At 45.7% G+C, this 24,644-nt stretch overlaps 1 pseudogene; it reads left to right on the top strand.

Annotated features, from left to right (window-relative positions):
- Positions 1 to 1,272: 1,272 nt before the first annotated feature.
- LOC119961691 lies at positions 1,273 to 24,634 on the top strand (annotated as a pseudogene).
- Positions 24,635 to 24,644: the final 10 nt, after the last annotated feature.

Here is a 24,644-nt window from a genome sequence, read left to right as displayed (position 1 = left end):
TTGTCACAAGTCACAAAGTTAAATAATGATATTATTCAATTATCATCAACACAACATAAGAAGTTCCATTCACCAATTATGATCCGCACTTTCTTTTACAAAATGTAAATACAATTCATTTAAGGGAGTTGGATTTGAGACCAGGAAGAGATCAGCGATGATGATTGAATGGCGGAGCTGGCTCGCAGGGCTTAATTGCCTATTTCTGCTCCTAATTCTAATTTTGTATGTTTAACATAATTTATTGAGATTAAACGTAATTGAGATAGCATTGACCATTCGGTCACCAACAAGTAACATCTACACCGGAATTCAAAGTGAAATGGAATTAAACCAGACCGAGGATAATATGCAGCTACCCAGCAGCCACTGCGCTGTATTGGACAGTAGTCACGTCATCGTCACACAGAATCTCCAGATTGGAGGGTGAGATGATTTTTAAAGTGCCGGTAGAATAAAAATGCCTTTACCTAATGTAACGTTAATGAATCTTTACTTCCCAATTTCTTATCACACTGTTTTGGAAAGTAATTCAACATTTACAGCTGTCCACTGAGTTTCACAGTATTTCTGTTTCACATTATATGTATTAGTCTGGTGTCTTCATTAATTTGGGTGAGGACATCTGGAGTAACTTATTGTACACGAAATGATAACATGTTCCAAATATTACAACACCGTCCTCCACAATGTAATCACGTTCCCGCTTTCTGACTTTGAGATGAAGATTCACCACCAGCAGAGAAGAATCATCAGCACCGCAGGAATATCTCCAGTTTCCTCTTAGTGACGTCTAGCTCGTTATTTCCCGATAGTTTGGGGAGGGAATTCACCCAGAAAGGTTTCAGCCACCGAATGTATCAGGGGATACAAATTATAAAGGACTAACTTTAATTTGTGAAATCAACAAGCGCAAAACTGAGAATGTAGAACAGCATCTTTCAGGGCCATCTATCCATCCATCCATCAACCCCATTCACTGATTCCTCAATCACAATATTCAGGCATCCAACTAACACTCACCTCTACATCAAATCAGTGATCCCTTTATATTTTGGGTGGATAGTGATGCAGTAATAATGTTATTGGGCCAGTAATAAAAATGCCAGGGTACAAATGCTCGGGTACAAATCCCACCATAGTCGGGGGGAATTTGATTCCACTTAATAATCTGGAATACATATTACATGAAATCCGCTCTGTTTCACCAATGAAGGAAATCTGTCATCTCTCCCCGGCTTCACCTACATCAGGCTCCAGTCGGACAGCAACATGTCTGACTCTTTCATTCATTCCGAACTGGCAAAGCAAACCGCTCAGTTCAAGAGTAATTAGGGGCAGGGTCTTGCATTGAGTCCCACGATCCATGAAAGTATTTAGGGGGGAAACATGAATATACATGTTGGTCTGTTACAAATGGACCCTCTGTCTGATAGTCTGCTTGTATTTCTATCCGTCATCACAATGTTATGAGATGTGGGAGAGATCCTCCAGCGGGACATTGCTGCTAAGAGGGGCTACAAATCCTTTCCATAGAGATGGAAACAGTACAAATAGGTTCACAATTTAAAACCATAAAATGATCTCCAGTACTGTTGCTGGGTAGATTTATTTATAAATAGTTCTCATTGACAATGTTAAGAGTTTGAAGTTGGCTTGCAGTCAAGCGGTCAGTACTGAGCCAACAGATCTCTGGAAAAACAAATCCAGATGCTTCCTGTAAACAACATTGAACATTCGAGCCTCCCTGACTGCAGGCGGCTGGATTGCTGCCAAATACTGTGTGGGGCAGATTAACCTGAATATGAATGGATTAAATGGGATTGATCCATTCAAACAATAAATGTTTCAGTCGCACATGAAGTAAACGTTTTAAATGGTGTTCCATCTAAATAAATATATTCAGTGGATGTTCTGTTCACTCTTCGATTAAAAATAATCGGAAAATAGTAAATTGACTCGTGCTATTTAATTTATATAAATTCCGTGTGAAGGTCACTCTAGTTATGAAAGCCCGTTTGTGAAGAACCTAATGAAGTGAGAGTGAGTGGTGTTGATGGACCCAATCCACAAGTTCAATAAGATGAGGGGAATTGCAAGAAAATATAAGTTGAATTAAAAGAAATCATAAAAGTGCTCAAAACCCGCCGGAATTCCTGGAATATTCTCCGAGTTGTTGACCTCATTTAGACGGTGGAGTATCTTATACCTGATCAGCACCGTGTTCTGTACAGTGCAATTTGTGCTGATTTCCATTATTTAACAGTCCCTCTTATTGCTGCCAATGAGTGGAGAAATGACCAGTTCATGATCTGCTTCAGTGGAAGATTAAACATGTATTCTTGTGATATTGTGTAATATGCTGTCAAGTCCTGATATCCTGTGTTCCCAACACCAGTGAATGTTAGACAGCCGCTGGTCAGTAAAATTAGCGGCAATGATTTGGATGCTGAAGGATAACTTTGCTGATCGCCGTGTCCATTCTGATTCATTAACTTCTGTCAAAAGATGATGTGAATTTTATGTTTCTCTGTCAACTCACTGCTGAATTATCAGGCAAGCGGCTTCTTTTTTACCGCTAATGTTCACAGGACTGCCTGAGGCTCTGGGGCAGTTCCAGAAATTTAAGGAGAGACATTGTATAATGTGAGAGTTTCTTCTTGTCGACAGGCCCACATTGTACAGTGATGGCCATCCGCACTGCAAATGTAATCACGTCATTCATTCCCTCATTTAGTTACATTTCGTCTGATAAATTATACTTTATTGTTGTGATGGGATAGACAGACGATTTATTCCCTGATAATGTAATTTAATCTGTTTATGTTCATCCTTTTATATTGGAGTGCAGAAATAAAGAGACTTAATATATAATGGATTTAGATTTACTTATAGATGCTCAAATATAAATTTCGATTCGGACGAGGAGAGACATTACAATGAATCCAGTCAGACAAACAAATATCCCGATACACATAAATGTCTATTTTAATAATAACCTATAGTAAATCTCTGGGTCCTTTCAGTTGTTGGGGGGTGGGGGTGGGTGGTGGGGGGGGGGGGGGGGTGGTTGTGGAAGGTGGGACGTGGATCCAGGCGCCGCCTCCACCAGGGAATCAACAGGCGGCGCCTGGAAAGCCGCCCCCTTCTGCCGGGTATTTAAATGCCGCTCACTGGGACCCGAATCCAACAGTCCGGGAGCTGGTTTGTTCACTGAGTTCCTGACACAACCATTTCCCCCAAATGACCAGAAGGATGAGGTGGGGCCATTTCTCTCAGTTTGTTGCTGACTTTCTTATCCCGTGAGTAGTTTTTATTGTCCAAGTCTCTCACTGTTACTGTCTCAGTGTTAGTCTCTCTCTGGAATGTTCCAGAGTCACCAATCATTTCACCAGCATTAATCCTCGGGCTTTTTGATATATTTTTACAGGTGTCCAGTCGGATGTTGTGTTGACTCAGCCAGAGGCAGAGACCGGGCGTCCCGGAGGCTCCCTGACACTGACCTGTAAAACCAGCGGGTTCACTTTTGGCAGCACCTGGATGAGCTGGGTCCGCCAGGTTCCCGGGCAGGGGCTGGAGTGGCTGTTGAGCTACTACAGTTCATCCAGCAACAACTACGCCCCAGCCATTAAAGATCGATTCACTGCGTCCAAAGACACTTCGAACAACATCTTCTCTTTGGCCATGAGGAGCCTGAAGACCGAAGACACCGCCATCTATTACTGTGCAAGATACCACAGCGAGAGGAACCAGGTCTGGACCCGCACAAGAACAGCTCGAGAGGGAATTCAGCAACTTGCACCTTAACCTGAAGGTCAGCACTTGATCCAAATCTAATATTAATGTCAGTGGTCAGAACCGGAAAACGAACCGCGTCTGACACAACTGAGACAGACAAATGTTCGCAGTAAAACCTAACAAACCTACCGATACTGTCAATACAATGTGACTGTGTTTATATGTAATGTCTCAGTTTCAGCAATTACTGACCTGAATATGATACCGTGTTTTAATATGTCTATAATTTGGAGCAGAGCTTTGACCATTCTGTTTTGTAAACGATTGAATAAATTGTAAATTAGATCAGAAGTAAACGTGTATTTGAAGTGAATATTGAGCGGCAGGACTGAACAGAGAGTGAGTGCAGTTTTTGTGCGGGTGTCTGTCACTGTGACTACAGCAGTGGGTCACCGTGCTGTGCACAGCGACATCCTCATACAAAAACCTCAGTGATAGAGTTTGTTCAAATTGGTGATTAGCGCCACAATAGGATCGTCAATGTAAATGAGTTTTAAATAAAACAAAGTTTGGAAGTAATATTAGTTTGCAAAAAGGTATAAAAATCTTCCACTTTACTCACGTCGACCGACACGCTAAATCTGCCAGAGGGTTTAAAAGTGTTCCGATCCTATTTATAAATGTAATGACCAGGACAAGCTGAAATAACTCACCCATTCGCTCTTGGAAGAAACAGAGTTAGTTTTTGAGAGCGCAGTGAAATTAAATCTCTGTATTTTATAGTTAACAGTCTGCCGCAGTATTTGACACGCTGTGTCTCACTGTGATAACTGGGGCACAGCAGTTACTGTCAATACAAAAAGCCCCTGAGCACTAATTAACTGAGGCTGGCTCAGGGCTCGCGTTTATAATCCAACTTTATTCACAGTGAAGCATTATTTATTTCCAACACTAACAAAATAATAAGAATTAATGTGGAAAATTGGTGGTCGTTATTTAGTCACAGTTGGTGTTTTCAATAACATTTCCATGTCTGTGGAAATGTGAACATTCGGTCATTGATGAAGAGAGAACGGTAACCACAAATATTAATATAGTTTCCTGAAAATTAATCCTGAATTTTCTTTGCCGTTGGTTTGTGAATATTTAAAATAGTGGTGGATTTCTGTCTATTTTGTGCAGGTGCGGTTATTGAACGGAGCTGCCCAGGGAATGTGACACTGTGACTATCTAGACTACTGGGGACAAGGGACCATGGTGACGGTGACTGCAGGTAAGAACCATTCCAATATTTACCAACTGTGTTACTGTATTTGTTTTAAATTTTTCTGCATTTTCAAAATCCATTCGTTCACTGAAATGTGTTTTGGTGGATCATGTATTGAGATGTTGTTGCAATGTTTCATTTGATTCTGCTGAAAGGGGAATACAGAATCCCGCGGTTTCTTGACAGAAAGATGCTGCTGAGGGATTCAGTCCCTGTTTGCTGTGATTTGATGTTTATTTGCTGAGGATACTGTGTGGCTGGGTTACTTTAAATACAAAACGGCTGTTTTTACGATGTTTAATCTCGGTTCTATCTAATGTCTGCAGCTTGTACCGTCTTCCGCACAAGGTTTGAGATCGATCCCAACTATTGACTAAATGTGCTAAAGTTTCTGTATTATCTTATTGAACATGTTCTGCTTACTGAAAGTGCTGATGGTATTATTCAAGTTTTCTGTTTAGTTTACCTGTTCATTCATTTGATGACATGAGGGTTTGGTGCATTCTAAATTGAGATGTTCTTGCAATGTTACATTTGATTCTTTTGGAAGGTTTGTAGAATTGAGCTGCTTCTCCATGATGTTTCATTCCTTCAGCTGATGTGATTTGGTGTTTTCCTGCTGAGGAATGTTTTTGGGTGACTTTGTGTAGGAAGTTTGTGAAACGGTTTGGCGTGTCTGTATTGTTTCAACTCGGTGACACTGAGCGGTTACACGGTTTGTGATTGAATGCAAGAGTCTGCGTGTTTGAAATGCTTGTCGCAGGATTATCGGCAGAGAACAGGGAAGGCTGTTAGTGCATCGTGAAAAAAGTGAAAATTGCAGATTAAACTAAGCCACGTTTTACCGACAATCCTTTCCGAGCACAAGTGTTGCTGCAATCAGTTTGCCGTTTGTGCAAAGTTTAATCTCGGTGGCATCTGATGGTTGCAGCTTTTACCATCAACTGCAAACATTAAAAGCATTTAAATGTGTTTGAAAATTGACTCAATATGAAAAAATGTGGTAAAGTTTCAATATTTATTTGTTGTTAATATTCCAGCTCCTCGCAATGCTAGAAATCTGGAATAATCTGTTATTCCAGATTTCTGTTTAGTTAAATAATTCATACATTTGGCGATGAGCTGGTTTGCTGGATATTGATATTTTCTTGCAATGGTTAAGTTTGATCCTGTTCGATGTAGAGTTGAGTTGCTTCTCCATAAACGAGTTTCATTGATGTGATTTAGTGTTTTGTTCTGCTGAGGAGATTGTGTATCTGGGTGACCTTAAATGATTCAGATCTATCAAACGGTTTCAGCGTTTCTGCATTGTTTTTAACTCGGTGACACTGAGCGGTTACACGTTTTCTGGTTGAATGCAAACAGTCTCCGCGTTTGAAATGCTTTGAAGGGCGATTGTCGGGTGAAAACAGCCAGGCTTAAGAAAATAATCGAATAAGATATATTGATGCATTTTGTAATTTTAACTGATGCTTCCAGATTAAACGAAATAGTGACTGAAACGACCATGCAGAACATAGTAACATTTATATAATTCAAACAATTCCAATTGCGGTTATACAACTCCATATTAACCAAAGGTTATTATATATTAATATAATTCATCATTAATCACCTTTCACAATCCTGCTGTGTTCCGCACGAGGTTGCACTTGACCGGACAGGTTTCTAGGCTGGAAATACTTTGTAATTCCAGTTATTCTATTATTCTGTGCGCTGCAACCATATTATAACCTTCACTGTAATGCGTAGTTGGGATAGCGAGGTAATTATCATTAATCTAATCCTTAAATAGGTTTCTGAGATGTGGAAGTCGCTGCCAATCAAGGAATTGTTCCCATGATTTATTTGTATTGTAGGAAAGTTCAGATTGCCTATGGCAAGAGATTGAAAAGTAAAAGCTTGAATGTCAAACCGGTTTATTTATTTACAAAAGGTTAAAAGTAGCTTTGCATTTGATAATGACATCCTGTATCCCATAGCTGTGCTCTACACACGATAGAATTATAGGAAGAACAGATAGATGGAAAGGAAGAATGATTATATCTTAGCTTAGGCTTAAATTTTATTAAATGCTAAATTCAACAACAAATTGTCGACTCCACTTGCTCATAATGGGGAGTTTTGCAAATGATTGAATAAAACATACTGAGCTGTTCTCGTTATATTCATTACTTTCTGAGAATAGATGGAGTTTGTGATTTAGTCAATGTGTTCAGAAAGGCGCATATTTTACACATTTGTAGGTCGAATAGAGCAATTGGAGTTAAAGAAAATGTGAATATAGTCAATTAAATGTTAAGATGTTTCCATCGAGTAATTTGGAGTTTACTGTTCAACATTGTTTGATTGTCAGGTTGTTTTAATTAAACCCCAATTATTTCATAACGCTCTGGGTAAAACAATTTGGGGATTATTGAATGCTATTTTTATTATATTTATTATTATAGTACAGATAATCGAATAAAGAATTAGCTGACAATTAACAATAACTTACAGTACAATATCAGTGAGAATTAATTCAACATAAATGATCTCCTACAATTGAGTTGTATCCTGGCGTGCAATATCTCAAATGTTTTAGAGAATTTTAATAATATCTGAAATTAATTGATGAACCCATACATTTCATTATACTGCTGCGTGCAGCTCAATTATTTTACTGATTACATTCTTTTGCCCTGATTATTTTTCTGATTACATTTAATTGTGTTTTTAGATCATATCAGTGGGTAATGTGAATATTTCCTGGTTTGTTTAATTATTACCCTGTCACTGAGTCTCTGTTCCGTCATTAATCTAGCCTGAATCTGTAATATTTAATCTGCTCATTTTCAGCAAAACTACTTTTGCCCAATTATCGAGTTTGAGACAGACAGAGAGAAATAGTTAAAAACCGAATGCAGTTTTGAAATTAATGTCAGTTTAATTTCAAATAAGTCACTGAATTATTGTTGTCGGAAGTTGACCATTGATAAATTAGAATCAAACAGTTTCATGAAATTGACAGATTGAACAGATCTATCTGCTGGAACTCGATTGTTGTCATTTGTGTCTGTTCAGTTTCTGTGCGCGCGGTCACTGTGCTGGGACCAGGAATCTTCCTGACTGGTTGGAAATCTTCTCCTTCATTTCCAATATTTCAGGGAGTGCAATTTGATCATGTCCTTCAATAGAACTTGTATATGTGTGGAATGTGGAAATTGTACTTGATGTTTGACTAGGCGACTCAGAAAGGGGATTCCAAACCCAGATTGTGACAGTCAGAAAGAATTCAGCAACGCCAGACAGGCTGTAGAAGGAGATTTGGTTGATTTTTAAGCAGTGATATATTGGTCTTGGTAATTTTCGATTCGGCAATGCAGAGAGCGATTTACTGGGTTACATTCCGTCCTATGGCAGTCCTTGGTCTATTTAATGGGTCAGTGCAGCGGAGAAATCCGTTTGCATTTTATTATTAATCCTATCCTAGGATTCTGGAGGCGCTGGCAAGCCCAGGTTTTATTATATATGCCTAAGTGTCCCCTGGGAAAGTTTTGATGCGAAGCATCCTTGAATAGCTGCAGTCCATGTGGTGGAGGTATATCTGCAATATTGCTAGGGAGGGAGGTCCAGAATTGTGACTCGGCGACAGTGAAGGATTGGCGGTGTGTTCCCAAATCAGGATGGTGAGTGTCTTGGAAGGGAACTTGCAGGTTTTGGTGCACCCATACATCATCACAAACACATACACACTCTCACTCTCTCACACACACATTCTCTCTCATCCTCACACAAACTAATTCTCTCACACACATAATCATAATACTTCTTTCAAACATACACACTGTGCCTCACACACAATCACACACTCACGATCTCACTCTCAGACACACTGTGACGATCTCCCTCTCGCACACACATTCGCTCACACACTCTCACTGATACACCTTGCCTCTCTCACACACACACTCAGACACAGAGACCCTCCCTCTCCCTCACATTCATGCATAATCGCTCTTCAAACGTAGTATTTTTCTTTCAGGCTCTCTCTCATACACATTCCCTCTCATACACACATACACAATATCTCAGACGCACACAAACTCGGTAATACATTATTACTCTCTCGCTCTCACGCACTCTCACGCGTGCACCCTGGCACATGCCCTCTCTCTCTCTCTCATGGACACTGTCTCATTCTCTCTCTGACACACAATCTATCTCTTTCAGGCATGAAGTATCTAACACTCTCTCTCTCTCACATTCTCTCTCTCTCTGACACACACTCTCTCATACGCACATTATTTCTCTCACACACTCCCTCTCGATCACAGACACACTATCTCAGACACACAGATCTCTCTCTCCCATACACAGTCACGCATCCATAATCGCTCTTCAAACAGAATCATTCCTTCTTTCACACACACTATCTCTCTCCTTTCTCTCACACACTTCCACAGACACACACACGCACCCTGTCACACACATACATTCTCTCACCTGCTCTCTCATACACAAAGACACACATACTCACACAAGCACTTATTTCTCTCACACAGAAACACTGGTACATACATATCTCGTAAACACACTTTCTTTCACTCAAACACACACATGTTCTTTGGCACACTCTCACACGTTCTCTCATAAACACACAAACTCGTCCGCACAATCTGTCCTTCTCTGACACACCGTCTCTCCCTCACACAGACACAAACACTCGCACACAAATAGCATTTCGCAAGCACACACATTCTCTCACTCAAACACACACATGTTCTTTGGCATACTCTATCACACACAAACGCGCCCCCACATTCTGTCTCTCTCTGACACACGTGGTCTCTCTCATTGTTTAGGTACACACCCACATGCTCTCTAATCTCACACACTCAATCATACACACGCTATCCCGAACTCACGCACACAATCTGCCATTTCCACACACTCTCACACACGTTGCCTCTCTCACTCACACTCAAAATTTCACACACACATCCCCTCACACACTCACACAGAAACTCTCCCTTGCAAATTATTTTATTCTCCCTCTCACACCTATCTCACATACATACACGTACTCTGTCTCTCTCTCACTCACACACACACATAGGGACACACAGGGACACACACATATGTTCACACACACTTACACTCAGACGCGCAACACAGCAACACACACACGCAAGGAAACACACACACACACACTCAGGAGCACACATACACTCATCACACACACAGCAACACACAAACAGGAACAGACACACACGCTCACAGACACACATGAAAACCGAGGAATACGTACACAGGGATACAGAGGGATACACACACACACAGGAACAGACACACGCTCACACACACACACACACATGAGCACCTAGGAACCCGCACACAGGGACACACAAACGCAAGAACACACAGACAGCTGGGAGTGACTGTTCGTGACATCAAGGCAACAATTGAACCAATGTCGCATCAAGGACCCCGAACAAAACTGAAGGTTATGGCAATCGTGGGGTGGGGGGGGGGGGGGGGGATTCCCAGCTGGTTGGTGGCTTTCCTCGTGGAAAGGGAGATGATTTCGGCTTTTGGAGGTCGATCATCTCAGTTCCAGGACATCACTGCAGGGGTTCCTCAGCGTCGGCCCCACTATCTTTAGCTGCTTCAGCAATAACCTTCCAAAAGTCAGAAGTGGGGATTTTGGCTGATCATTGCAAATTGTTCAGCACAATTCACAACTCCGCAATCCCTGAAGCAGTCGATTGCTAAATGCAGCAAGATCTGGACTATCTACAGGCTTGGGCTGACAAGGGGAAAGTAACATTCGCACCAGACAAGTGCACGCAATGGACATCTCAAACAAGCGAAGATCGAACGATCACCTTATGCCATTCAATGGAATTACCATCGCTGAATCTCCTGCTGACCATTGACCAGAAACTGAACTGGACTCGCCATATACACTGTGTGGCTGTGACAACAGATCAGAGACTCGGAATTCTGCAACAAAAACACCTCCTGACGCCCCAAGCCTGTCCACCATCTGCAACACCAGGTTAAAGTCCAACAGGTTTGTTTGGAATCCCTAGCTTTCGGAGCGCAACTCCTTCATCAGGTAAGTCACCTGAGTAAGACTTCTTACTGTGCTCACCACAGTCCAACACCGGTATCTCCATATCATGGCCACCATCTGCAAGGCACGGTTCAAGAGTGTGATGGAATGCTCCCCACTTGCCTGAATGAATGCAGATCCAATGACACAAAAGTAGCCCGCTTAATTGGCACACCATCGACAACCACTCTCTTCCTCCACTACTGAGGAACACTGGCAGCAGTGTGTAACACGTACAACATGCTCTGCAGGAACTCGTCATAGCTCCTTAGGCAGCACCTTCAAAACCCACAACAGCTACCATGTGGACAAGGACAGCAGACACATGGGAACATCACCAGCTGGAATTTCTCCATCAAGCCTCTCACTATCGTGACCTCAAAATACCACATTGTTCCTTCACTCACACACACTCACTGACTCATCCACCCTCACTCACACACCCACCCTTCCTCACACTCACACACACTCACCCTCACACACGTATGCACACTGCCTCACTCACACTCCCTCACTCACACATCCTCACTCACACATCCTCACTCACACATCCTCACTCACACACACGCACTCACTCACGCACATCCTCACTCACACACCCTCACTCACACACACTCACTCACATGTACTCACCACCCTCCCTGAATCTCCGTTACTCACCTACTCTCCCTTTGCCCACCCTCACTCACTCACCCACCCTCACTCACACATCCTCACTCACACAGCATCACTCACCCACCCTCACTCACACACTCTCACACACCCTCACTCATTCACATACCCTCACCATCCACCCTCACTCACACGCCCTCACTCACCCACCCTCACTCTCACGGCCTCACTCTCACAGCCTCACTCACACACCCTCACTCACCCACCCTCACTCACACACCCTCACTCATACACCCTCTCACACCCTCACTCACCAACCGTCACTCACACACTCACTCACACACTCACTCACACACTCTCACTCTCACACCCTCACTCACCCACCCTCAGTCATCTGCCCTCATAAGAACATAAGAACATAAGAACTAGGAGCAGGATTAGGCCATCTGGCCCCTCTAGCCTACTCCGCCATTCAATGAGATCATGGCTGATCTTTTGTGGACTCAGCTCCACTTTCCGGCCCGAACACCATAACCCTTAATCCCTTTTTTCTTCAAAAAACTATCTATATTTACCTTAACAACATTTAATGAAGGAGCCTCAACTGCTTCACTGGGCAAGGAATTCCATAGATTCACAACCCTTTGGGTAAAGAAGTTCCTCCTAAACTCAGTCCTAAATCTACTTCCCCTTATTTTGAGGCTATGCCCCCTAGTTCAGCTTTCACCCGCCAGTGGAAACAACCTGCCCGCATCTATCCTATCTATTCCCTTCATAATTTTAAATGTTTCGATAAGATCCCCCTTATCCTTCAAAATTCCAATGAGTACGTCCCAGTCTACTCAACCTCTCCTCATAATCCAACCCCTTCAGCTCTGGGATTAACCTCGTGAATCTCCTCTGTACACCCTCCAGTGCCAGTACGTCCTTTCTCAAGTAAGGAGACCAAAACTGAACACAATACTCCAGGTGTGGCCTCACAAACACCCTATACAATTGCAGCATAGCCTCACTAGTCTTAAGCTCCATCCCTCTAGCAATGAAGGACAACATTCCATTTGCCTTCTTAATCACCTGTTGCACCTGTAAACCAACTTTCTGTGACTCATGCACTAGCACACCCAGGTATCTCTGCACAGCAGCATGCTTTAATATTTTATTGTTTAAATAATAATCCCGTTTGCTGTTATTCCTACCAAAATGGATAACCTCACATTTGTCAACATTGTATTCCATCTGCCAGACCCTAGCCCATTCACTTAACCTATCCAAATCCCTCTGCAGACTTCCAGTACCCTCTGCACTTTTCGCTTTACCATTCATCTTAGTGTCATCTGCAAACTTGGGCACATTGCCCTTGGTCCACAACTCCAAATCATCTATGTAAATTGTGAACAATTGTGGGCCCAACACGGATCCCTGAGGGATCCTCACTCGCACACACTCACTCACTCACTCACACACACACATTCGCTCACTCACTCACACACACTCACTCACTCACACACACTCGCTCACTCACTCACTCACACACACACACTCGCTCACTCACTCACACACACTCACTCACACACACTCGCTCACTCACTCACTCACACACACTCACTCACTCACACACACTCACTCACTCACTCACTCACACACACTCGCTCACTCACTCACTCACACACACTCACTCACACACACTCGCAAACTCACTCACCACTCACACCCTCACTCACTCAAACAATCTCACTCACCATCAGACACTCACATAATCCTCATTCACACACCCTCACTCACTAACACTCACTCACTATAACACCCTCACTCACCATCACTCACACTCATTGACTCACACTTGCTAGCCCAATTTAAATCACTCACTCTCATTCACCCGCACTCATTCACACACCCTCACTCCCCCTCACTCACCCACACTGATTAACTCACCCTCCCTCACTTAATCAGCCTCACACACCCACCCTCACGCATCCTCACTAACCTTCAGTCACGGAAGCTCACCCAGTCACCCTCACTCATTCACCCACAGTCACACACCTTCACACTAACCTCATCTCTCAGCCTCATTCATCCGCACTCAATCACCCATCCTCACTTACTCACGCTCAGTCACACACCCTCACACACTCACCCTCATTCATTTACCCTCGCTCACCCATGCTCACTAGCCCTCACTCACACTGCCCTAACTTCCTCACCCTCATTCACTCACACACCCACCCTTACTCACCTTCATTCAGTAACTTACACTCACTCAGACACCCACCCTCACTAACACACTCACTCATCTACTCTCCCTCTCCCATTCTCATTCACTCAACCTCACTGACGCCCTCAATCACTCAGCTCACTCACTCAATCTCTCCCTCACTCTCACTCACGCACCCACCCTCAGTAAATTAATCTAACTCAGCCCCACTTACTCAACATCATACCCATCATTACACACCCATCCTCTCGCATTCACTGACCCTCACTCACAGCCTCACACATACAGTCTCACTCACACAGCCTCACTCACACATCCTCACTCACATACACTCACTCACACACCCTCACACACCCATCCTCTCGCATTCACTGACCCTCACTCACAGCCTCACACACACAACCTCACTAACACACCCTCACTCATACAGTCTCACTCACACAGCCTCACTCACACACCCTCACTCACACAGCCTCACTCACACAGCCTCACTCACACAGCCTCACTCACACAGCCTCACTCACACACCCTCACTCACACACCCTCACTCACACAGCCTCACTCACACAGCCTCACTCACACAGCCTCACTCATACAGCCTCACTCCCACAGCCTCACTCACAAAGCCTCACTCACACACCCTCACTCACACAGCCTCACTCACACAGACTCACTCATACAGCCTCACTCACACAGTCTTACTCACACACCCTCACTCACACACGCTCACTCACACACCCTCACTCACACACCCTCACACACACCCTCACTCACACACCCTCACTCACACACCCTCACTCACACAGCCTCACTCATACAGCCTCACTCACACAGTCTCACTCACACACCCTCACTCACACAGCCTCACTCACCCACCCTCACTCCCACACCCTCACTCACCCCCACACCCTCACTCCCACACCCGAACTCCCACACCCTCACTCACACAGCCTCACTCACACCCCCTCACTCGCACACCCTCACTCATACACCTTCCTCACACAGCCTCACTCACACACCCTCACTCACACAGCCTCATTCACACACCCACCCTCACGCATCCTCACTAACCTTCAGTCACGGAAGCTCACCCAGTCACCCTCACTCATTCACCCACAGTCACACACCTTCACACTAACCTCATCTCTCAGCCTCATTCATCCGCACTCACTCAACAATCCTCACTTACTCATGCTCAGTCACACACCCTCACGCACTCACCCTCATTCATTTACCCTCGCTCACCCATGCTCACTAGCCCTCACTCACACTGCCCTAACTGCCTCACCCTCATTCACTCACACACCCACCCTTACTCACCTTCATTCAGTAACTTACACTCACTCAGACACCCACCCTCACTAACATACTCACTCATCCACTCTCCCTCTCCCATTCTCATTCACTCAACCTCACTGACGCCCTCAATCATTCAGCTCACTCACTCAATCTCTCCCTCTCACTCACGCACCCACCCTCAGTAAATTAATCTAACTCAGCCCCACTCACTCAACATCAAACCCATCATTACACACCCATCCTCTCGCATTCACTGACCCTCACTCACAGCCTCACACATACAGCCTTACTCACACAGCCTCACTCACACATCCTCACTCACATACACTCACTCACACACCCTCACACACCCATCCTCTCGCATTCACTGACCCTCACTCACAGCCTCACACACACAACCTCACTAACACACCCTCACTCATACAGTCTCACTCACACAGCCTCACTCACACACCCTCACTCACATATCCTCACTCACACACCCTCACTCACACAGCCTAACTCACACAGCCTCACTCACACACCCTCACTCACACAGCCTCACTCACACACCCTCACTCACACAGCCTCACTCACACACCCTCACTCACACAGCATCACTCACACACCCTCACTCACACACCCTCACTCACACAGCCTCACTCACACAGCCTCACTCACACAGCCTCACTCACACAGCCTCACTCACACAACCTCACTCACATACACTCACTCACACAGCCTCACTCACACAGCCTCACTCACACAGCCTCACACATACAGCTCACTCACACAGACTCACACATCCTCACTCACACACCCTCACTCACACACCCTCACTCACATACACTCACTCACACAGCCTCACACACCCATCCTCTCGCATTCACTGACCCTCACTCATAGCCTCACACACACAGCCTCACTAACACACCCTCACTCATACAGTCTCACTCACACAGTCTCACTCACACACCCTCACTCACATATCCTCACTCCCACACCCTCACTCACTCCCACACCCTAACTCCCACACCCTCACTCACACAGCCTCACTCACACACCCTCATTCACAAGGTGTCTCTCACCCACTATTTCCCATGCGCCTTCACTCACAATCTCACACATCCTCACTCACACATGTTCTCTCACACACCCTCACTCACAGACACAGCTTCACTCACACAGCCTCACTCACACACCCTCACTCACAGAGCCTCACTCACACAGCCTCACTCACACACCCTCACTCAGCCTCACTCACACACCCTCACTCACACACCCTCACACACACCCTCACTCACACAGCCTCACTCACACTACCTCACTCACCCACCCTCACTCACACAGCCTCACTCACACAGCCTCACTCACACACCCTCACTCAGCCTCACTCACACACCCTCACTCACACACCCTCACTCAGCCTCACTCACACACCCTCACTCACACACCCTCACTCACACACCCTCACTCACACAGCCTCACTCACGCACCCTCACTCACACACCCTCACTCACACACCCTCACTCACCCAGCCTCCCTCACACACCCTCACTCACACAGCCTCACTCACACACCCTCACTCAGCCTCACTCACACACCCTCACTCACACACCCTCACACACACCCTCACTCACACAGCCTCACTCACACAGCCTCACTCACAAACCCTCACTCAGCCTCACTCACACACCCTCACTCACACACCCTCACTCACACACCCTCACTCACACACCCTCACTCAGCCTCACTCACACACCCTCACTCACACACCCTCACTCACACACCCTCACTCAGCCTCACTCACACACCCTCACTCACACACCCTCACTCACACAGCCTCACTCACACACCCTCACTCACACACCCTCACTCACACACCCTCACTCACCCAGCCTCCCTCACACACCCTCACTCACACAGCCTCACTCACACACCCTCACTCACACACCCTCACTCACACAGCCTCACTCACACAGCCTCACTCACACACCCTCACTCACACAGCCTCACTCACACAGTCTCACTCACACCCCCTCACTCACACAGCCTCACTCACACATCCTCATTCACACAGCCTCCGCCACACACACTCACTCACACAGCTTCTCTCACACACCCTCACTCATACACCCTCACTCACACAGCTTCTCTCACACAGCCTCACTCACACAGCCTCACTCACATATCCTCACTCCCACACCCTCACTCACTCCCACACCCTCACTCACACTGCCTCACTCACACAGCCTCACTCACACAGCCTCATTCACAAGGCGTCTCTCACCCACTATTTCCCATGCGCCTTCACTCACAATCTCACACACCCTCACTCACACATGTTCTCTCACACACCCTCACTCACAGACACAGCTTCACTCACACAGCCTCACTCACACACCCTCACTCACACAGCCTCACTCACACAGCCTCACTCACACAGCCTAACTCCCACACCCTCACTCACACAGCCTCACTCACACAGCCTCACTCACACACCCTCATTCACAAGGCGTCTCTCACCCACTATTTCCCATGCACCTTCACTCACAATCTCACACATCCTCACTCACACATCCTCACTCACACATGTTCTCTCACCCAGCCTCACTCACACATCCTCACTCACACATGTTCTCTCACACAGCCTCACTCACACAGCCTCACTCACACAGCCTCACACACACCCTCACTCACACAGCCTCACTCACACAGCCTCACTCACACACCCTCACTCACACAGCCTCACTCACACACCCTCATTCACAAGGCGTCTCTCACCCACTATTTCCCATGCGCCTTCACTCACAATCTCACACACCCTCACTCACACATGTTCTCTCACACACCCTCACTCACAGACACAGCTTCACTCACACAGCCTCACTCACACACCCTCACTCACACAGCCTCACTCACACAGCCTCACTCACACAGCCTAACTCCCACACCCTCACTCACACAGCCTCACTCACACAGCCTCACTCACACACCCTCATTCACAAGGCGTCTCTCACCCACTATTTCCAATGCGCCTTCACTCACAATCTCACACATCCTCACTCACACATCCTCACTCACACATGTTCTCTCACCCAGCCTCACTCACACATCCTCACTCACACATGTTCTCTCACACAGCCTCACTCACACAGCCTCACCCACACAGCCTCACACACACCCTCACTCACACAGCCTCACTCACACAGCCTCACTCACACACCCTCACTCACACAGCCTCACTCACACACCCTCATTCACAAGGCGTCTCTCACCCACTATTTCCCATGCGACTTCACTCACAATCTCACACACCCTCACTCAGCCACCCTCACTTACACACACTCATGCACCCATCCTCTTTCACCCACTCTCACTCACCCTCACCCACTCTCATTCAGTTACCTTCACTCACCCACCCTCACGTACTCACACTCACTCACCCTCACTCACCCTCACTCACCTGCTAACTGTCAGGTACACTCCTGGATCACTCATCCACACTCACCCTCACTCATTCACCCTCATTCATTCACCCTCACCCATTCACCCTCACTCATTAAGCCTCACCCATTCACCCTCACTCATTCACCCTCACTCATTCACCCTCACTCATTCACCCTCATTAATCCACTCTCATTCATTCATCCTCACTCAATCACCCTCACTCATTCACACTCACTCATTCACCCTCACCCATTCACCCTCACTCATTCACCCTCACTCATTCACCCTCACGTATTCACCCTCACTCATTCACCCTCACTCATTCACCCTCACCCATTCACCCTCACTCATTCACCCTCACTTATTCACCCTCACTTATTTACTTTCACTCAGTCACCCTCACTCACCCACCCTCACTCAGTCACCTTCGCTCTCACATTCACTGCACATCTTCACTCACAAACCCACCCTCGCAGCCTCACTCGGCCAGCCTCATTTATTCTCCACCTCTCACTCACTGCCCCTCACCCATTCAGACCCATCCACCCTCAGTGACACACCCTCACCCATTTACCCTCACTCCATCAACCACCCATTCTCTCCCACTCATCCACATTCCAACCGTTACTCAGGTACTCACTCACCAGCACTCACTCTCCTACCCTCACTCACTCACCCGCACTCACTCTCCTACTCTCACTCAGTTACTCACTCATCGTACTCACTCTCCTACCCCCACTCAGTTACTCACTCAGAACGGGGAAAAGTGCAGCACACATGGGCAAAACACAAAGAGCAGGAAGACAATACCGAGTCGAGAGAAAGTGCAGAGATGCGGAGGAAAGCGCAGAGCGCCATGAAAAAGAGCAGAGAGCTAAAAGTAAGTGAAGGGACCAGGAGAAAGGTACAGAAATCCAGCGGGAACGGCAGAGAGATGGGGGGACGCACAGGGAGCGCGGGGCGGGGTGCGGGGGGATTGCAGACAGCCCGGTCTCAGTGACAGGCGGAATGTGAAATTAACTGCACAATCAACACAGGCAGGGGGATGGGGGAGGAGACTCGACAGACCGAATGGCCGCCTCCTGCTGTTAATGTGCAGGATCCTAAAATTAGAGAATGTTGCAACTACTCAAACGTAGAGTTTTATTGTAATTATATAAATGTGCATTCAGTTTACTGGATTGTGACGTACACAGCTCAGTTAGCTGGATTGTGACGTACACAGCTCAGTTAGCTGGATTGTGACGGACACAGCTCAGTTAGCTGGATTGTGACGTACACAGCTCAGTTAGATAGATTGTGACGTACACAGCTCAGTTAGCTGGATTGTGACGTACACAGCTCAGTTAGCTGGATTGTGACGTACACAGCGCAGTCAACTGGATTGTGACGTACACAGCTCAGCCAGCTGGATTGTGACATACACAACTCAGTCAGCTGGATTGTGACGTACACAGCTCAGTCAGCTGGACTATGACGTACACAGCTCATTTAGCTGGACTTTGACGTACAAAGCTCAGTTAGCTGGTTTGTGACGTACACAGCTCAGTTAGCTGGGCGGCTGGTTCGTGACGAAGAGCGATCCCAACAGCGCGGGTTCAATTGCTGCACCGGCTGAGGTTATTCATAAAGACCCCCATTCTCAACCTTGTCCCTGGCCTGAGGTATGGTGACCCTCAGGTTAAATCACCACCAGTCAGCTCTCAAAAGGAGAGGGCAGTCTCCGGGACTATGGGACATTACATTTTGTTTTACATGATGGCTGACATAATGGGGAAAATCATCCGCTCTTCGCTTTCAATCCAATGCAAATTACATCATTCAGATTACATCAAAATGTTGTTTTATGCCAGGTGATAGAGACGGAGAAAGATGTAAGTTTCTAATGAGGGGCAAACAGGTGTTGGTTCCCAAATGATAGAACTAATAGAAGCTGAAATGTGGATGTAGCATTTGTAGGAAAATATTGGAATAATCGCATAGTTCTCGTCAAATTTAGAAATGTTTGGTAACTGAATAAATACAATCCCAGAGTCTAACTTGTTGAATGGGTCATTCTTTCCCAGCGACACCGTCTCCGCCCACTCTCTACAGCCTGGTCTCCTCCTGTCAGCAACACAACACCGACGGCTCCGTGACCTTTGGCTGTTTGGCGATGGACTACTCCCCAGAAATCACCAGCCTTACCTGGAAGAAAGATGGGCAGCTGATCACCACTGGAGTTAAGAAATACCCGTCAGTGAGAAACAAGAAGGGAACCTACACCCTGAGCAGCCAGTTAACCATCACCGAGTCAGAGGGGGAATGCAGCAAAATCAGCTGTGAGGTTCGACACAGCGGCTCAGACAAGAGCATTGGAATGACATGTAAGTGTTGTGGAAATTGTGAGAAATAAGAAACCTATGATTACCTTGTATAGGGTCTTGGATATAACTCATTTGTAATACTCTGCATAGTCCTGATCCATGGGAAATCTTGCTTCCTATCTATTGGCCACAAAAATGTTAAAGTATATGGACTAATTTTGTTTGTTATCAATTTATTCTGTAAGAAATGTCTAACTTGTGTTTCTTGAAGGTCTACCTGACATCCATCCAAATGTTCTCCTCGCCGTGAGTTCCAATGAAGAAATCTCAAGCAAGAAATTTGCTACCATCGTCTGTTCAATTAACGATTTCCAGCCAAATTCAATCACGGTGAAGTGGCTGAAGAATGGACAAGCCATGGGTTCAGGAATTGTCACCTCTCCCGCCTGTGAAGTGAACGGGAACTTCTCGGCGAGCAGTCGACTGACAGTCTCTGCTGGGGAATGGTTCAGCAAAGCGGTCTATACCTGCCAGGTCACTCATCAAGAGGTCACCCAAAGTCACAACATCACCGCGTCTGGTAAGAGACACAAACAGAGGAAACAGTAAATCATCCTGCACTCTGATGTTAATCCAAATCAGGAATGTACTGAAGTTAGTGCAAAGCGCAGAATAACTTCTAATTTATTGTCATGTGGTTTGTGTTTCATTCTGATGGAAGAGCTGCATTAGGATTGCTCACCATTCAGGATTTGATCAGTATAGAAATAAATGTTTCCCTCTCACCTGAAGTAATTTAGGGAGTGAGGTGGATTTGATATCAGCTTTATCCTGAGACAGCTGATTAAATTGCTGAGGCAATGGCTGTCTGGAACCCTTTACTGAAACCAGCTCGGGACGAAGATTTTGGAAAGTTCATTCAAGATATTTATCAAGCAGCCTTCCATATTAGGGTTCTGAGATCAGGACTGGAATATTTGTATTGAGAATGCTGTAATACTGATTCATTAGAATGGTTTCGAGGCTGAGAATAGTTTTCACAAACCAAACTGGTTATCCATTGTGTATAGAAGATTTAAAGGCGATCATTAGAGGTTGTTATTTCGAAGTTGATTTATTCCCATTGAGTGAGTGAAGGCAGGGCAGCACGGTGGCCTAGTGGTTAGCACAACCGCCTCACGGCGCTGAGGTCCCAGGTTCGATCCCGGCTCTGGGTCACTGTCTGTGTGGAGTTTGCACATTCTCCCCGTGTCTGCGTGGGTTGCGCCCCCACAACCCAAAAAATGTGCAGAGTAGGTGGATTGGCCACGCTAAATTGCCCCTTAATTGGAAAAAATAATTGGCTAATCCAAATTTATAAAAAAAAAAGAGTGAGTGAAGGCTGAATCCTGCTGTCCTGATTCTGAAGATGAAACTTGGGTTGATTTCCACTTTTTTCATTCACAGATCCTTCCGTTTGCACTGATGCCTCAGTAACAATACTGCCACCACCAATAGAACAGGTCTTACTGGAGGCGACTGTAACCTTAACCTGTGTCATTTCGAATGCTCCTTATGGAGTCAACGTGTCCTGGAGTGAAGCGAAGAAGCCGCTGAAATCAGAGATTGCCGACCAGCCTGGGGCAGATACTGAGAGCGTGGTCAGCAAATTAAACATCTCCACACAAGCCTGGCTGAGTGGGGCTGTGTTTGACTGTGTGGCGAGCCATCAGGACCTGCCAACTCCTTTAAGAATTTCAACTCACAAAAAAATAGGTGAGCGGTGAGACTGAAGCAATAAGTGAGTCATTGTGTCTATTTCTAGTGTCAGTGCAGCGGTCAGTATTTAGCATTCAGTGTATTTATGGTCCATTCTGATTGGCAATTCCACTAACTGAATACACTGGGCATTTAGAGTTTAAGGGGGAAATTGATATGCAGATGAATGAACAATGAATTAAACCCAGTGATATTGGGTTTAGATGAAGCGAGACCATAGACCACAAGACTTATGAGCAGATGTAGGCCATTGGGCCCATCAACACCGGTCCAGCCTTCAGTAAGGTCATGACTGATCTGATGTGATAATCTTCATATGTGTCCCTCAACCTTGAACGTACTGACCGACCCAGAATCTGAGGTCGTCTTCATTCTTCTAAACTCCAATCAGTACAGCCCAGCCGACTTAACCTCTCCCCGTAAGAAAATCCCTCCATACTCGGGATCAACCTTGTGATCCTTCTCTGGACTGCCTTCAAAACCAATCTGTCTTCCTTAGATACGGGCACCAAAACTATTCAAAGTATATCAGGTGTTGTCTAACTAATTCCCCAGTTTTAGCTAGGCTTCCCCATTGTTATATTCTATTCCCTTTAAAATAAAGATCAGCATTCAATTTGCCTCCATATTACCTGCAGAACTTGCTTTTTGTGGTTTCTGCACGAGGGCCCCCAATTCCCCCGTTACTTCAGCTTTCTTCAGTCTTTCTCTATATAAATAATAATTATTTATGTTCTTCCTCCTACCAAAGTGTCGAGCCTCACATTCTCTGTCCCTCTGTGGATTTCCTGTAATCCTCACCACTTGCCTTTTTACCTATTTTTTGTCATCTGCAAACATGGGAATAGTACATTAATTTATCAAACACCGTTTTGAAATTCATGTATGTTACATCTATTGCCCCACCCCCTCCCCCTCCCTCTCTCGCCTTCTCGTCATCACCTCAAATAAGGGCACTAAATTTGTCAGGCATGATTTACCCTTCCCGAAGCCGTGCTGACTCTGTTTGATTATATTGAGTATTTCTAAATGCTCAGCTATTGGATCTGTTATAATGGACTCGAACCGTTTTCCACTGACAGATGTTAAGGTCCCTGGCCAATAGTTACCTGTGTTTGACTCCCTCCCCTTTTGAATAAGGATGTTACATTGGCAGTTGTCCAATCTTCTTGGGGTAAGGTGGGAGGAGCCTGGTGTGGAGTTTAGACACCAGCACAGAACAGTTGGGCCGAATGGCCTGTTTCCCTGCTGTTCACTTTCTGAAACTTTCGAATCCAATATCCGTAAATTCTCAGGGAAAAGGATTGTGTCCACCTCTGCTCCGAGCTGGGAACCCGGACAGACCCCAAAGTGGAAAATGGAAACCTTTAAAATCCAACACAAAACACATTTCTCTCACATCTAACCGGCGGTTCCATTGTCTCCGGAATTCCCCATTTTATTGACATTTATTGTACATTTTCTGCAGATCCCAATCCGCGGGAACCGTCCGTCTCTGTCCTCCTGCCCTCGGCTGAAGACGTCTCCGCTCAGAGATTCGTCTCCCTCAGCTGCTTAGTGAGAGGTTTCTCCCCCCGAGAGATCTTCGTCAAGTGGACCGTCAATGACAAGCCGGTGAATCCCGGGAACTACAAGAACACCGAGGTGATGGCGGAGAACGGCAATAGCTCCTTCTTCATGTACAGCCTGTTATCCATTGCAGCGGAGGAGTGGGCCAGCGGCGCTTCTTACTCCTGTGTGGTGGGACATGAAGCCATCCCCTTGAAGATCATCAACAGAACGGTTGATAAATCCAGCGGTAAACCCAGTTTTGTGAACATTTCCCTCGCTCTGATGGACACCGTTAATTCATGTCAATGAGAATCGATTGGTTATATTTCGAACTAAAATAAAAATAATAAAAACGTTTCCTCTAATTGTGATTTA

The sequence above is a fragment of the Scyliorhinus canicula genome, unplaced genomic scaffold, assembly GCF_902713615.1.
Source record: "Scyliorhinus canicula unplaced genomic scaffold, sScyCan1.1, whole genome shotgun sequence".
In the NCBI taxonomy this organism is placed as follows: Eukaryota; Metazoa; Chordata; class Chondrichthyes; order Carcharhiniformes; family Scyliorhinidae; genus Scyliorhinus; species Scyliorhinus canicula.
Note: the sequence above shows the minus strand (reverse complement) of the source record. Positions and strands in the feature narration are given on the sequence as shown.